At 49.6% G+C, this 14868-nt stretch overlaps 1 protein-coding gene and 1 pseudogene across 2 annotated transcripts in view; one reads left to right on the top strand and one right to left on the bottom strand.

The window, feature by feature from the left end:
• LOC144170858 (neural cell adhesion molecule 1-like) overlaps positions 1-14868 on the bottom strand; it is an 871116-nt gene that overhangs the window by 76962 nt on the left and 779286 nt on the right. The window lies entirely within an intron of this gene.
• Positions 612-2097, top strand: LOC144170859 (uncharacterized; annotated as a pseudogene).

Genomic DNA, 14868 nt, shown 5'->3' with positions numbered 1-14868 from the left:
AACAGGCTCCATAGCCGGCTTCAGTGTTATAATACCTTGTATGCGGTAGTGCACACTTTAAAAGGGGCGCACTCCTTCTTCTCTCTTTTTTTGCTAACGCCACCGAACCTACTTCAAGCTTAAACTGCTTCACTTGTAATAAATTATGCCAATTTATATTATACGAAACAACGTGAGGTATAAAACATACACTGCCAGTAGAAAATGCTCTGTCCACCCGTGTAAAAGGGTATGACATACCTCCAAAGTTGAAGGTCTCTTACACCTTTTTTTTCTCAGTTGGCAGTCTTTTAGATGCGAAGCATCGCCTGAAACACGCGGTGTATGCTGATGATGTCACTGTGTAGACGCATCAAGGATCCATCGGTGAGCAGGAGGACGTCTTACAAAGAGCCCTTAACATTATTCACTACTACGCGACAGAAACAGGTTTACACACCGCCCCAGACAAAACCGAGTTCGTCGTCATTCATGGTGGCCGACACACCCCTCTCAAGCAGGAAGAAAAACGCTCTTTTAAACTTTACATCGGTGATCGACCCATAACTCGGAAATCTACTATCCGAATAGTCGGTATGCACTTTGACGAGAACTGCACAGCGAACACTTGGTTCCAACGGGTTACGAGGACCAGCAAACAAATCCTGAATGCTTTATGCAGAATCTGTAACGGCACTCGTGGAGTAAACGAACGTTAAATGCGACAGTTTGCTCAAGCTTTTCTCGTTTCCCGTATCATGTATGGACTGCCGTATCATCCGGTCAACCGCACGCAAATGCTCGCGCTCGATCGGCTACTTAACGAGGCCAAACGCATTGTTACTGGCCTTCCAAGGTAGACACGCCTCGATGCACTCAAGAGCTGTAGCACGCTCAACAACATTTCTGAGCTCATCGACATGCACATCCGCACACAGGAGACAAGGCTTCGCGCGACAAATGCCGGGCGCTACACGCTCATGCTCCTCGGGTATGGCATCCACACATTGCCCACTCTGCCCAACAAAACACCGCCGTGGGAAGTCACTGCCCTCACCGATGGCAAGCCACTTCCGCTTAATATGGACCCCACTCAGCGAGTGCGGCGCCTTGCCTATTCCAAGATGCATGCTAAGGCTACGAGCTCCCTCCTCTTGACTTAACGCATCGTATACACGGACGCCGCACTTCCGGTAGATGGTACCAGCAACACTTGCTATGCCACTGCGTGGTACGACCAGACAAATGGGTACCAGAACCGACGCCATCATGTTTCAACAGAGGCGATGTACAGCACCCGCGCAGAGTCAATGGCCATTCTAGATTATTTGGAGTGTGCCCTCGAAACTTCATCTGAAACTGACCCCGTTCACCATCGTGTGTACACGGATTCTCAGGCTGCCCATCCAGCATGCGCTAATGTTCTTTACACAGATCATGTGATGCAGAAGATCCGACACCAGGCGTGCCTACTCCGTGAACGCGGTCACGATGTTGCCATCCTCTGGGTCCCCGCGCATTGTGATATCCCCGGAAACGAGAGGGCTCGTAGATATAGCGCGCGCTCACCTTTACACCGCGCTAGCCAGAGCCTCCGATACTCCTTTCTCTCTCCTAGCTACCCCACGCGAGCTAGCAGATCCGATGGCAGACAAGTATTTGACAAAACAACAACGTGCGGCCTACCTCACAGCAGTTGGGAATCCACTCTTGATACCACCGCTCCCCTCGAAGATAGTCACACGGCGAGAGTCTGTCCTGCTTCGAAGAATTCAGACAGGCACACTCCTTACTCCTTTTTTGCTGAACCGTTTCCACAGAGGTGACACACCACCGCCTGTAACTGGCACCTGCTCCACGTGCAACTGCCGTGCTGATCTCGACCACCTGTGTTGGGAGTGCCCCCTCTACATTCGAGCTAGACTTCGTGCCCTGGCCACCATCAAACGGGGACCCAGGCCTTCTTCTCTCCGGACATGGGCCTGTCCGGATCCCAAGCCTCCGGATCGAGCCACCGAGCTCTGGCGAGCACTCCTCCTGTTTCTTCAAGACCCGGCGGTGCCACCTGTTGGTGATCGGCTCCTCGACAGCCCCAAGATTCAAGCGGCCCCCACTTAGCTGCCTCCAATGCGTCCGTTAAAAAAACGGAGGCATCCCCACCCTTTCCCTCTTCTATAACACCGTAGTCCTTTCCACCGCAGTTCCCTCGGCACGTTATAATGTGGAATAAACGTGGTTTTATTCATTCATTCTCATGGTCGGGGCTTTGTCACTCTCTTGTCGTTGTCTTCCTGGGCCGGCACGAGACGAGCAGGCTTCACGCGCCTTCGGTGTCTCATCGTCGTCGGCAGCGGCGTGCGTCGGCGAGTCTCGGCTGGCCATGATTACAAGCAGCCCACAACCATCCGGGGAACGTGCATCGACCTCATCTTCAGCAACTTCAGGGTTCATCCACTACAACACCCCTTGACTTTACATTTCACAGACCATAGGGCGGCCATAATCAAAGCGCAACGCCAATCACAGCTCGACGTCACCCACGTTGAACATGATGATAATAATGCTTAGATAAAGACACTCATACCACGTACGACGTCTCTCTCTCTCTTAACATGATGATGATAATGCTTAAATAAATACAAACTCATACCACGTACAACGTCTCTCTCTCCCTCTCTTTAATGCCTCTCCACTCTAACACCCCCAACCCCCTGCAATAAAATTACACCATCTTCCCGTAGGGTAACCCTGAGTAGTATGCGAAACAGCCATGGGGTCAACGCAATTTCCCATTTCGTAGTTCCGGTAAGTGAAAAGTGTGGTAGTTACCATGGAAACCAAAGCGTAAATATAGCGGTAGCTACGTACCTCAACCTCACGGAAACGAAGAACTGAAAACTAATGGGTACTTGAATCGACCCCATGCCGGCTTCGCATACTACTCAGGGTTCCCCTACGAGAAGATGGTGTAATTTTTTACACCCTTTTTTAGATGCGATGCTGAGAGCATCTCTTGTCGGCGGCCCTGTCCTTCCTGCGTGCGTCCGTCGTCGTCGTCGGCGGCGGCGGCGTCCGCACTCTCCTCCGCTCACCCCCTCTCCTCTCCGATAGCGAACACTCTCTCGCGAGGGGCATTGGATTGGATTCGATTGGATTGGCTTGGCTTGCCTTGGATTGGATTGGATTGGATTGGATTAAAGTGGATTGTGTTGGATTGTGTTGCGTCATAGCCGCGTCAGACGCACTGGCGCCGGCGCGTGCTCAGGTGAGAGCGAACACTCTCTCTCAACCTCTGCGGGTGTGCGGCCCAGCGTGCTCTCACTCCGCCGGTGGGCGGCGCTGCGCGCGGTGCTGCGCATGTGCAGTACTCTCTCTCTCCGCGGTCTCCTCTCCTTCGGGCGCGCTGCGCATATAACCGGTGTGCGGCTCTCCGGTGGCCTTTCGGTCGACGGTTGCTCTGCGCTTGCGCTTGAACCCCCCTCAGCGTCGCATCACACCAGGGTTCCCGCGAGGGGAGGTGGTCGTAATTTTCTTACAACCTTTTTCTTTACACCGTTTTTCTTAGATTCCAACTTATGTAATTTGTAGCTTTACACCCGTTTGCGAAAAAGGGTGTTCAAATATTTGAACACCCTTCTTGAAGAGTGTTGCGATGGCGGGGAATATTTTTTTGGTTTTCAATAAAATTCTTTAATTTATCGAACATAATAACTACCTCGCGATTAAAAAGTTTTTGCAAATCCGCATGCTTATATGTATATGCTCACAATAAATTGCATAATTTCAAAATTAATGCTAAAATATCTTATTTTTGCGACAAGCCCACCATTTCTATCGGAGGACTTTCCAGTGCTTGCTATAAAAGCAATAAGAGCAGATGTATTTCTGAGTATGTACCCGCTGTCTTCATGCATCCCGTTGGTTTTCTTGATCAATTTATTTTATGGTAAGTGTCGCTTGTGCGCGTTGAATATGTCTGTATGTCATGCTGCGCTCTCGACGCATTCACACCGTCACGCATAGCTCCGCTGCCCACATCCTTATTTTAGGGTGTTGAGCAACCTTACACCCTTTGTTTAGGGTGTCCACGCGAATACCCTTTTTTCATCCTTACACCCTTTTTTACCAAAGCACCTTTTAAAGGAGCCATGAAGAGAAAACACAAGTTTGGTTCATTCAAAAGGTTGCCTCGTTAAACTCATACTGACACCACTTTTAACGTAAACTTCGCTCAGATAAGCTACATCATTAGGAAAATGTGGAATGGCCATGAGATTCACTAACTCATTTCCCGCAACAGGACCTGTGATGCCATACCAGACAGCTCTGCGATTGGCGGAGGGCGGCAAAAGCAAACGCAAATTAGGCAGAGCTTATAAGCTTGCCGAACAAGCTATTTGCGCTTAAATTTCGGGCACATTCTTTTTAAATACCTAAGAATGGTGGGACAAACAGTGGAAGGTATGACAGCACACGTAAATATAGAAGTACCGATGCGTACTGCTGTTTGCACTGCTCGCAGTATGCTTGGTTTAGCTGCACAGGACTGCGAGGCTTTGGGGTTGTTTCAGACGACACTGGCGGATTGACGCAAGCGGCGACGCAAGCGAGCACCAGTTTTCACGAAACAATGGTATCCATGAACAAAACAAGCCAGGTACAAATACGTTCACAAACAAACCAAAGGCAGAAAACGGCTTGCAGCGGTGTGGTGGCGCCATCTAGGTTCACTAATGGTAAACAAGGCCTTGTGATGTCATTGCAGACCACGGACACGATTTAGCGGGAAAATAAAAATTTTAACCTAAATAATTAATTCTCAGTTAATAAAGCATCGTTTGCATTCGGACAAGCGCTGGGGGCACTATAAAACACGAAATCTTTCGAATAACACAAACTTGTGTTTTGTCTTCATGGCTTCTTTAAAGATGTTCGCCATGTGACAAGATTCTTAACCCTTTTCGGCCAAAAATGGTGTAAGAAAGTTTAGTGTGCTTGGTTGACATTTAACATAAAGTCAATTTCGTTTTTGGTTGTCCCGATGCCCATTTCCTATTTCCTTTGTAGGAGAATGTGTTCATCCGCCGCTGAGTATTTCTCTAAGCCAATCCGACCACTGTATCTCCCCGACTGTTGCGCTTGTCTATTCCAAAGTTTCCCACTGACCTTCCTCCGAGTTGCTTCTTACCGACTTTTGAGTTAAAGTCACCAATCCCAATCGTGAACTGTCATGTTGCCTTCTTCATTGCTAATTCCACGTCCTCGTAGAATTAGCAATAGAACGTGAAGCTGTCCTATTTCATTGGCTACTCGGTTCGCGCCCGTAATGCACGCATGCTCCTGTGTGCCGGCCTTGATAGTTCAGTTCGGGTCACTGCATGTCTACGCTCATGACCACTTGATTACGAGCTGTTAGCCCCAACACGTGTTAATAACTCCTTATTTTGCATAAATAGTACGTAGGTTTGGGGCGTAAAATAGCCAGGTTTCTGGTAAATAAACAAGTGGAGGTTGGCGCCAGTATATGTGGGTTTGTGTCTCACTTCATCCACGTCTGCTTAGCGCCGCCTCTTCTGTCCGCCGCCAAAGGTTGCTACCGTGCGCGGGCTTAACCGCATAAGTCAAAGTGTGGCAATAAACAAGGGGAAAACAGCGGACATAAAAAGCAGAGCAATGCGACAGCGTGGATGAGTGGTGACACCGCACGAACTGCGGTAAGGAAAAGCGGCTCAGACAAGATTCTGCCACTGCATGCCCAACGTGGAACCGTTGTTGCCTAAGGCTAGCCGGCCGTCGCCCCTTTCAGAAGGACAGCTGCATGCGGGCGCCGCTGAGGCTCTTCTTCTTGGCTAGCTTTCCGGAACCACTGTGCCCGTTTGTGGGAGGAGACAGCACGTAAGGAATAATTCTGCGCGCGCTTCGACCGCAGGTTGCCAGCCGGATGGAACCTTACGAGGATCAGTCATTTCGTTCGTTTGTTCCTGAGGACCCTAGGACATCTCATAAAGGGGCACGACATACACGCGGGCTCGGCCAAGGACCACTGAGGCGCACATTGTGCCGGCCGACAGGTGCAAGAATGCTTCGTGTACGGAACCGAATCCTAAGGAGGAAACATGCATTGTCTGGAGGCAACGTTTCGCTCGAGCTAAACACTGGAAAATTCTCGCAGCGAGCTATTAGGGTGCGTACAGTTTATCGCTGTCTCATTTTCCCGTCATCGAGTTCTCTACAGTCGAACGGGAGCTGCAACAACAGACTGCGGGTCCGTTTTTGCCGGGGTGTCACTGATCGGTTGCTCGGTTTTGGGGCAGCTTATGAAGGAAATATCGCCCGGAATGCACAAAACGTGAACTAAAATACGGGGCGTGCTAGTAATAATAGCCGCAATTTATCCAAAGACTCTCACTCGGGGTTTATGAAAGTATGCTGAACGCACGGGCGCAGATGGGCGTAGGTGAGCGTTTCGGCGTCAGAACACCCCCGAAATTTTCTGAGCTCTGTATCTCCCCCTCCACATGCTCTGTATACCTTTTTCCGCCTGTGCTATTTACACACCGCATCGATATAGTGAGATGTAAAAACGAAAACAAGAACAATGTTGGGTTCTCGAGAAAAACAGTCATTTAGAGTCATGCATGTACCCGTAATTTTATGCGGACATTACAGTAAACGTAGAAAACTAACCCTAAGGCTTTACTAACGCAAGAAAATAAATATACCCGCCGCGGTGGCTCAGTGGCTAAGGCGTTGTGCTGCTGAGCGTGAAGACGCGGGTTCGATTCCCGGCCCCTGCGGCGGGTTTTCTGATGAAGGCGACAAGCAAAAACGCCCGTGTGTACGAGATTTGGGCGCACGTTAAAGATCCCCAGTTGGTCAAAATTAATCCGGAGCCCTCCACTACGGCGGGCCTCATCGCCCCTGCGTTGCGTCGGCGCGTTAAAACCTACAATGAACGAATGAATGAATGAATGAATGAATGAATGAATGAATCTTTCAATCAATTAATCAATCAATCAATCAAGAAAATAAATATTTTGTTTGGGCGCTGGACCTCCTTCTTTTCTATTGTTAACCGGTGGCGTATAACACTCCCGGAAAATATTTCTGGCTGCGCCACTGACTGAACGACTCGTGGCGCCTGAAGGGTATTACATAAAAAGGTTATTTGATCACATCAATTCAGAAAAGACCAGAACGCGAACTTGATTACGCCAGATCGTACACCTTCATTACGGCTTGGAATTATCTGGCAGAACAGATCGTCCTGGATATAGGGGTGATCGCTGGAGGGTGCCACGCCTCCTTACCCAAGCCGTAATGAGTCACCCGCCCCGCTGTGCCGCGGAGCTTCGATTATTCACGCCGACATTGAACTTTCCCCGCCGGCAGCAATAATTGACTCCGCGTGCAAACGACGCCTCGTGTATCATCGGGGCAGTGACACTAAGCGCTTAGTTCCAGTTACGTTGTCATTAGGCGAGTCACTCGAACTGCGCTCAGCCGGGCCGCTAGGGCCGCTGTGAGAGCAAACCGAAACGCCCGACTCAGGGGCCGTCGAACGCTCGCCGCGTGCCTCACGCCAGCCGGCGATGACGGATGCCGCCCAGGTTCGATTGCGGTCGTTGGCGCCGCATTGACGGATCGCATGCACACAGCCTGCGGCTGGGACGGGACGCGTGCGTGCACCGCACGTGTGCTCGCGACTGTGCGTGTCACGCGGGCATCAGAAGCTCCGGGGACGAGGGCGACAGAGGGAACAACGGGCAGAGGCTTCATCGGCAACGAATCACACTCTCGCCCGCGGACAGCTTTCTGGGTAGCGCACACAGCCGTCAATAGCGGCGCACAAGCTGCTTCAGCACCAAACCATTTGCACGCAAGTGCGCTGGTACAGCCGTCTTCGAGGCCAGAAGGACTCGGAGGCGGTGCGAGGGGCACTGCCCGGGATCGAACTTGGCTGAAATACACGCCAAAGCGACGCAGCCCGAACAACAACCAGGCAGAGGAAAAGAAGCACTTTCAATGGTCGGCGCGCACGGCGAGTTCCTTGCTCCATTCACCGTGAATAACAATGGGCTCGGTGCGACACCGACCGAGCGGCGCCAGCCCTAATGCGCGCTAGGAGCTAGGGAGCTCGCCCATGGGGGCTACCTTTGCATACACGTGTCGCTCGATCCACATGAGCGGCCATTGCCGGTCATTTCGGGCTCGGCTCGCACTCGTTGGCCCCGCCACCCGCACGTTCGACTCGTATTCCCCCCGCCCGGTGCGTCGTCTCTCCCGGTCGCCGTCATTCGGCGGCGATTAATGGCGTCCTCGGGGCGGAATCGTCTCCGCCGCTCCGACTTTTTTCTCTTTTGCGCCACTGCTTCTTTCTTGCGCTCGCCTCGGGTTGTGACAGCCGAGCGAGGTGATTGCAATGGGCCACAAATTACTCTCGGCCAGGGAGAGAGGAGGCTCAGAGTGGGCCGCTCCCTTTGAATAACTAAAGCTGTGCCCGGCCGCGCGCAGTGACACACTTCGGTCCGCAGCTGTCGCAGCCAGTGGTCGCGACATGTGGGACCCAAGAAAAGGGTTCCACGCCGGACGGTGCCTGCGTGCACTACCCAATACCTTCACTGGGCCCAAAAAAAGTGTATTCTATTCTCTCTCTCTCTCCGCCGTTTTGTAAGTCGCGTGTTTTAGAACTAGTGTAGGGCCACGGTTTGACTGAGTCGCTTCAGTTTACTACAGCGAGGCTGTACATGTTTGATCCCCTCAGTTCTTGCGCCCGTCGGGAACGATAACCCGGCGTGTGGAACGAAACTGGGGATTTTGTCTTCACGATATGGAAAAATTGCCACAAATAAATAAATAATCAGATAACAATAATAAAAATAAAAATTGCACAGGTTAATTACGATCTTGTCTAGAGACATAAATTCGACGTTCGCTCTAAGGCTCCTTTCTGGCTCATCGCTTGGCGCACCCTTTAGCCGTCGTTCCAGACACGGCAACACGTGTTCCAGAACAGCGCTGGACATTCTCAAGGTTTTTACTTGTGGTGGGTGATTCGGCAGTTGCGCTCCGAGGACACTGGGGCTACTCTGCCTTTCGTGAGCCTCAGTTTTCAGGCGTTAGAGAACAACAAGTTTGTGCTTGTTAAATGTGAATTTGATGTCCTTAGCAGATGCAGCTGACCTTGGTGAGGTTTTCAAAGTGAAGCTTGCATATCTCGCTCTGGATGATCAAGGCTGTTTCGGGCAACGTTTCTTCAACTTCCCGAAGTAACCGTCAACTTAAACAGCGGCTGCCAGGCCCCGCACTTGGCCCGCCATGAATCCCGGAGCCATGGCAAGAGCCGGGAGGATGCTTCATCCCTTGAAATGTTCCTCTGTTGCCCTGTAACCCCACGTACGGCCGTCGCAGATAGCGGGCAGTGAGTCTGACCGGTCATCATGTTTGAGCTTCCGGCACGCAGCGGCTGCCTACGTGGGCAGGAGTGGACGATGTCCTTCTCTGCACTGGTGCACGCTGCGTTGAAGATCTCGACGCTTGCTGCTTCAAATGCACATTGCAAGTGTGCTTTTTTTCTCACGTTAACTTGACAAAGATTATTCCGCCTATAACGGTATCTATTATAACCTTTCACACATGTGCACGCAAATCACTGAACCCAAATTGTTGTCCTCGTGCTTTCGCCATGTACAGCCAGTTTGCAGATCGAGCAGGATGGAGAATATTTCGAGCTATTTATTCTGCTATATACGCTCTGTGCAATATTATTGTTACTTGTGGGACGGGTTGTGCTATGACTTATTTTGGCACCGACCAATGGAAACAGGATCAAGATCACATACTCTCAGCAAACGCCACACACAGATTCCCACTCACGTCGCTGCCTCTCATACAGGCATATCTGTTCCCCATTGGACACCCTCGCACACACTACGTCGCATGCGGAGTGTTCCCGTGTCCTCCTAAGTTTAGTGGTGCTAGTGCTAACTGAAGTTCGCATTGCGCTCATAGGAGAAGCTCTACAGTTTGTGCTGCAACCTCAGTGGGATAGCACTGCAGCGCTGCCTGGAGTATAAGCTGCATCAGCGACAGATGCATAGTGGCTCCGTCACAGCGAACGCTTGTTCGCCTTCACTGTTCGCTCCAAGTTATGTAAGACGCGATCCGCTGTTTTTCCGCAAACAAACAGTTTACCTCCTGTGTGCCGCCCACAGGAAAGCCTCGGACGCTCTTCTGAGTTGCCCCGGCCCTTTCACCCTGAGCTTCCCGCCCCTCTCTCCATCTCTCTCCCTCTCTATCTCCCCCCCCTCTCTGCCCGCCAAGTGCCGCGAGGCGAAAAGCGCGCGCGCCCGGAAAGAGCCCGCCCTGCAGACCACAGCCAGCTTAGACGCTAGCGCGCCACAGACCACCGAATCTCCTGAAATCACGCGCGAACAACCAAACTGGGAAGTTTGGGGAGAAGTCCTGGTGTCAAAAAAGTGAGAAACCCAGGAAGCGAGGGAAAACATCTAAATTAGTCCGACTCATCGCAGCGTACGCATCACGTTCCAACGAATGCGCAAACAAATTATCGTAATGCAGCCACTGAAAAGGGCAACGCAAAGAAAACAGGATTTTCCCACTCTCGCATACTTGATTTAATTTACAGGAGAAGCAGCGGTCTACGAAAGGAGGGCGCTGATTGGAGAGCTGCCCTAAAGTACGGCGGGTGTGACAGTGTTGGAATCGACTCGAAACACAGCGTACTGCGCTCACGCGAACTGGGGCTCTTCTTTGTTGTAGTCGTCGTCGTTTCCGTTTTTCCCGTTAATAATCTCACCTCCACGCGCGCGCTTTCGGAAAACGTACGTTTCCTTCTCCATAGCAAGGTCGGTGTACTCAGCTAATGATAAAACACACCAACTGGCCCGCACAGAGGCGCAGCGTATCATGAGCAGGCGAATGTTTGTGTATTACTGCGCGCATGTCTTTGAAACAAAGAAGGCTTCAATGAGCCCAGAGACGCAGAAATCGGGCGGGGAGCAGGCTACCCTATATCCCACGCAATGCGATCACTTCATACATTGAGGGAAGCTAGTTTTCTTTTTGGCAATTATTGCTGATAGCTAGCGTGCATGGTTCATTAACTGCGATAGGTTTCAACGATGACAATCATAAAGAGCTGAGAGATTTCCGCAACCTGCGCTTTGAACAACGGTGTGACCAATATTTATCCGCAAACGAAACTTCGCGGCGATCGGCGGTTGCTCTCTGAAGACCGCACATATTCGTTGTCGAATGACTGTTTCCTTTCTTCTTCCCCCGACCCTTCCTGCCTGGAAATCCCGGGCCCCAGCTGGGACCCAGCGCATGCCGATGAAGAGGGCCGGACTGGCAGCCACGGCCAGGGCATCCTGGACCAGGGACGCCCCCACCGGGCCCGAACAGCAGCTCAAACGCTCGTGGAATAAACGTTTGTGCTTCCTTTATTCTACGGCACAGAACTAGGGACTTTGTTCTGTGGCTTGACAGACCCGTCGCTAACAGCTGTGGATGCATTATTACAGGCAAAAAAAGCTGCTGCTACGAACTTAAGGGCTCGCTCACTTAACTCTCTCTCCTTTGCCAGCTTCACATGATCTGTGAAAACAGTTTCACTCGGTAACCGCTGCAAGGACGACAATAAGGCGTTCAGATGCAATGCATACATCGAAATCTTTCCACTGGTATGTCGCACTTCCCACGCTGGGACATCTGACGATGCGCCTCAATAATGGCCCTGAGTTGCAGTGGCCGTTCGTGACCTTGAGGATGCCCTTCACTGGTTGTGGAAAACACGCCTCCGAAGCGCGTTTAATTTCCCCTCCACCAGTGCGGCTGGGAGAGGGGTTGCGCTCAGAAAAAAAAAAAGACAGCTGCGGTAGCGTTTGAGCCCGCCTTCGGTGATCTGGCCAATCAGATCTGCTGCGCACGCCCAATTGGCTTCAAGTATTAAATTCGCGCGCGCAGCGTCAGCGCCAGGCTGGGCTGAAGTTTTAAAAGCGAATAGTGAACCTCCCCCACGTAAAACATTTTGTTGGGTTGGGCGTAACTACGTAGCAGTAAGACAGCAAGGTTCCCTCATCTATTTCGTAAATACTTTTTGGTACATAATTGTAAGTGCCCCACTGCTTCGCCATCCCGTGGGAGTTCCGAGAAAACAAACCCCCAAGGAGGTTGCACTCTCAGCATAACACAACCTCGCTGCATACTTACCCTCGATGTGCAAGGCGCCTTCCCAAACCTTGTGCATAAGTAATTCTACAAGGAATTCAAGCAACCAACTGGGAACACGCAATTTTAACGATTACGTTCGTGGTAGCGCTCAGCACCCAAGAAAGACCTCTCACATCCGTCATACTGGCCAGCGTACCACCTCCATGGCAGTAAAAGAAACTGCCACAGCTCTACCAGCGATCACCGCCCCAGCAGGCTGGATGACCACCATCACGGACTCCCCGGAAGCAGGTCTTCACTATCAAAAATTGCGCCCACCTCCCCGCGAGGGGAACCCTGTGTAGATGCGACGCATCGTGGGGTTCACTTGCTGTTTCCGTTGGATTGATTCTGAAATTGCGTGAAACGTGTCGGGAACGCGTATGATTATTATGTTTTATGATTGTTATTATGTTTTATTGGCCAATCTTGGTCAATCTCTCTAAGTGGTATGCTTGGGGCTTCGCTGTCGCAACGACCTTTACTCCATCATTGTTGCTGTAAGTGGGAGCTCCTTTTCTTTTATTGCAAGTGTTAATCATTGCCCCATCATGCGTTGTATCAGTAGCATCTTGACGTAGTTTGAATGAGTCAAGGATATAAGGCGCGTTCGTAGCATTTGATTCTGTCTCGGTTTTGTGGCGCAGTGGGAAGAGCACCATGTACCTCGCGTCCGCCCACAGCGTCGTGGGATCGAAACCGGGCACCGCTAACTATTATTTTTTTTATATAGTGTAGGGGGAGGGGTGTGGACGGACAACAACGCCGTATGGAGGGACAAGGCGAGTGAATGAGATGCAGTCGCATCTAAAAAGGCTAACCTCACCTCTCCTCATGCTGCGAAGCCCACAGAAGCTACTCCCATCTACACCGTGGGGACACCAGGCAACACTAGCCTACCAGGCACTAGGTGACCGGTAAAAAGCGCAAAGGCTTATTGGTACGTTTATTCAAGACATTCAAGACAATATTGCAAAACATTGCCTTTGGGGACATGGCTAGACGCAAACCAATTGCCTGACGAAGGCCACGCCACCCTCAGCAGCAGACGGTACGACAAAGCAGATAAAAAGTACAAGAAAAATTTACAAGGAAAAGAAGACACTAGCACACACTGATACAACTGGATACAACTGGACGGGGTTCTAATTTTTGTACCAAGCTGTTTACAATTATGGGGTACAGAAGAAACAAAGTAAAATGCAAGAACAGAAACAAATTTAAAACATCGTGAGCAGCGCACGGTGTTACAAAATACTTTCGCTTATAGTTACATATCTATACAATAGAAAAGAGTAGCTGTTTAATAAATTTCTTGTATTGTGACGGCGTTGTTCCTGAAGGTAATACTTCCAATATCACCGGATGTTCTTTCAACACATCGGGTATTTTGTGAGACAGTTTTTGGTCACCATAGTTTGTTGTGGATCTTGGCTTCGTTAATAAAGTTTTTCGCAACTCATACGGGCATTCTTTTATTTGGTATTTGAGTATAAACAGGCTGTCCGAGCTGTATTGTCGCAATATTTCAATGAACAATTTATAGGTGAGTGTTTTGCGGACTTCAAGAATTTTATATTCGGTGTAGTACGGAGTAATGTCTTCATTGAGTTGAATATTTCCTATTGCACGCAAAGCTCGATTTTGAAGTGCCTGTAGGAGATCTAAACTTGTTTTGGTTGCGGTTGACCACACTAATGAACAGTAATTCAATCGGGAGTGTATAAGAGCATGATATATAACGCGTTTTAAACTTGGCGGGAAATAATGTCTCAGCTCATTTAATATGCCTACTGCTCTGGAAATATCTACTGTAAGTGCATCAATATGTGGTGACCATGATAGATTTTCGTGAAATACAACCCCCAGAAATCTAATTGTTGATGTGTATTGTATTTGGGCACCCTGAAATTGCAGATGTAATCCAATCAGTGTTTGTGTTCCTTTTTATTTGAAAAGTATGTATTTTGTTTTACTTACGTTCAGTTGTAGTTTATTTGCAGTTAGCCATGATCATAAACGGTCTAACCAGGTATTGGCCTGCCCAAACAAATCGTGCACATTTACGCCTGAAAAAAAAACACGTTGGTGTCGTCTGCATATAATACCATATTTGTGTAACATTTGATGTGTACAATGTCATTTATATATAGCAGGAATAAGATAGGCCCAAGGATGGATCCCTGTGGAACTCCTTATTTTATGTACTGTGTTTTAGAAATGACCCTATTTATTGACGTCAACTGAGTTCTGTTCGTAAGATAGCTTTTTAATAATTCTAATGCGACACCACGTATCCCATAGAAAGGAAGTTTTTGAAAAAGAACATCATGTTGTACACAATCAAAAGCTTTTTTCAGATCAAGGAATAGGCCAAGTGTTATTTTTTTCTCCTCTATATTTTGGGGCAATTTTTCTTTTATTCCTAGGAGGGCCGTTTCTGCAGATTTGTTTTTTCGGAAGCCGTATTGTTCTTCGGATAATATGTTATGCGCGCTCAAAAACGCAGTGATTCTTCTTCGCATGATGTTATCGGCTATTTTCGAAAAAAAAACAGAGAGTACGGAGATAGGCTTATAATTATTTAAATCATTAAATGAACCGCTCTTATGAATGACCACTACCCGAGATAACTTCATTTTTCCGGAAATACAC

Source organism: Haemaphysalis longicornis, unplaced genomic scaffold (genome assembly GCF_048455015.1).
Source record: "Haemaphysalis longicornis isolate Haplotype H1 unplaced genomic scaffold, Haemaphysalis longicornis Haplotype H1 scaffold_2, whole genome shotgun sequence".
Taxonomy (NCBI): domain Eukaryota; kingdom Metazoa; phylum Arthropoda; class Arachnida; order Ixodida; family Ixodidae; genus Haemaphysalis; species Haemaphysalis longicornis.
Note: the sequence above shows the minus strand (reverse complement) of the source record. Positions and strands in the feature narration are given on the sequence as shown.